We start from the raw sequence: 2,697 nt of genomic DNA, 5'->3' as shown, positions 1-2,697 counted from the left end.
GATGAAGGGTTGTGGGTGAAGGGACACACCCCAAATCCAACATTTTTCATGGAAAGTTGCAACACTTCATTTCGAAAAGTTGCAACACTTCTTTTCAAACCTGCATCATTTCGAAAAGTTGCAACACTTTATTCTTCCAACTTTGGATCGCAATTTCTCATTCATCCGGAATTGGTTTCGAGATTTCAAATAAACCACGACGATCTACTCGACAAGTAGAACAAGTTGGTCTATTTACTTTTATAATTTGACCATCGGATCAAGTCCGAACATTCGACCGAAGTTGACACGAAGTCACACCTTTTTATTTTCCCAGCTTTACACTTAGCCTATTTTCAGTTAATTTTTGAACCAATTCCAACAAAATTTGTTTTAAGAATATTTGCTATGGTATACCTCGCTTCATCTCCATTTTAATTTTTTTTCCTTTTGATTATACTAGTCATTAATTTGACAATTGTATCATCACAACCCTACGATGCAGTCCGACGCCAAAAAATAGTTTGTTTACTGTACAAAAACTATCTTTCAAACTAATGCAGCAGAGGAAAAACAGAAATCAATAACAGTATAAAATGGGAACAAAACATGTAGTATCCTTATTTCTAACCATTTAATTGAATCACTACAAGAGCACAGGGTACTACGCAGGCAAAAGATGGAAACTCGCCATATTTGGGAGCCTCTTCCACATACATTCTAAATCTTGGAGCTAACATTTCTATTTAGCTTCTGTTTGTGTTTCCATTATTTATTCATTAAAATAAAAAATATGATCGTTATTCATCACATCAAGCCATCATATTTGAAATTTTATCTCTTATGTAGAGCCTGTAATAACTATATTTTTCATTCTCATTATTAGTTAAGAAGTAATGCTACTTAAACATGGAGGTTACATAATGATTTACATACAAATAAAGTATTTAAAAGAGAACAGAGAAGTTTTCTTCTTCTTCTTCTTTTTTATGAAGAATTTTTGATTTAATCATATCTTGTCCAGATCATGTGTACCATTATGTAAAAGGTACACATGTAGCTCAATCTTTAACTAAGATAGCACTTGTATGGTAGGAAAATAATCAAAATTACCACAAGCATGAGGATTGCAATCCGACAACAGATCACATAAAAAAAAATAATAATAATAAAATAAAATTGTCGAAGAATCAAACATTTTAAACATCTCGAACTTACCTAAAGGCGTAATCCGAAGTGTAGCACCGTGCAATACCTTATTCTTTTCCACAGTCGAGGGGGAGGAATTTCGGGCTTCTTGGAATTTTAGGATGAAGGACGTTTCTTCTACCTATTTCTTTCATAAGCAAGCACGACTTTATGTGCTTCATTTATTAAGTGTGCTACACTTGATCAGCTCACAAAGAAAATTGACAAAATTAGTATCAAAAGCGAATTGCTCAACATTGATTGATCTTATGGCCCAAATCTTAAAATTGAAATGATAGAGATGATATGTTATGAAGGTAAACGATAGAAATATTTTGCTCCAATTATACTTTTTTATTTCTTTTCTTTTTTCGTAGTATAATGGTTTTTTTTGTTCTAATAATATTTTAATTTAAATTAATGAAATGATCATTTTGCTCCTTTTAGGCTATGTTTGATAGTCCTTTTTTTTTTTTTTATAGAAAATGGAAAATAAATTTCAATTTTCACTTTTGGCTTGTTTGATTGGCAAATTTTTTTAGGGAATTGATATTACCGCTTTGACCGCCACCTCAACATTTGCTTTCATGGCTTTTCAATTCTCCATCATTTTGGTGGGAATTGGTTTTTCATATTTTCTTTTTTTAATTTTTTGTAATTGAAACAAATTTTAAGACAATTGTAAAAGAAGATATCCCTTAAATTGACAAATTTCATATAAAATAAAGTCAAATGAATACTAAAAGATAAATGATTTTTGAATTTTTTTATTTTCTTGAAATTTTATTTTATTTTTATTTTTTAGCAATGAAAACAAGTTTTAAAAACAATTGTAAAAAGAGTATCCCTTAAATTAACAATTGTTATGGAAAACAAAGTTAAACGAATACAAAAAAAATACTTTTATTTAAATATTTTTCACTGATAATTTTCAATAAAATAATTTTCAGACAATTTAATTCCTGCACGTGAGAAAGATGTTGGAAATGGTGTTTATTAATAAACCAATTCAAAAATGAATGAGAAATTGTGGTTTTGGAATAGTGGCACCTGTTTGGAAGGTTGCATGGTTTGGCTCAAATCCTTTCATCACACCACTCCATTCTCTATATAAAGGACCCCTTGGATGACTTTGAGAGTACACCATTTGCATATTGAGCATTCATTCTTCTCAAAATTGCAATTCTCTTCTTCTTCATCTCTTTTCATATATGAGTTTCCTTGTAGAGGGGAAACTCCGTCGAAAGTTCGTTGGATTTGTGGTTTGAAGTGCTACTACCACAAATCGAATCCGTTGTATCTTGGGAGACAATTGCCGCCAACCGTGAGCACCGTAGCGGGGCAATATTGTCTTAAGGAGAGAGTGAATACACTTGCCTCGGATTTAATCTTCGTTTTCTACTCCTTTTTATTTTAATTTTCTTATTTGGTTTTATGGTTTTGTACTACATTTCCATTTCATAAATTTGTGATTTAAAATGCACTCACAAACAACCATCTTTACCGCTCACAAATAAGCCCGGCACTAAG

Source organism: Olea europaea, chromosome 5 (genome assembly GCF_002742605.1).
Source record: "Olea europaea var. sylvestris chromosome 5, O_europaea_v1, whole genome shotgun sequence".
NCBI classification, from domain to species: Eukaryota; Viridiplantae; Streptophyta; class Magnoliopsida; order Lamiales; family Oleaceae; genus Olea; species Olea europaea.
Note: the sequence above shows the minus strand (reverse complement) of the source record.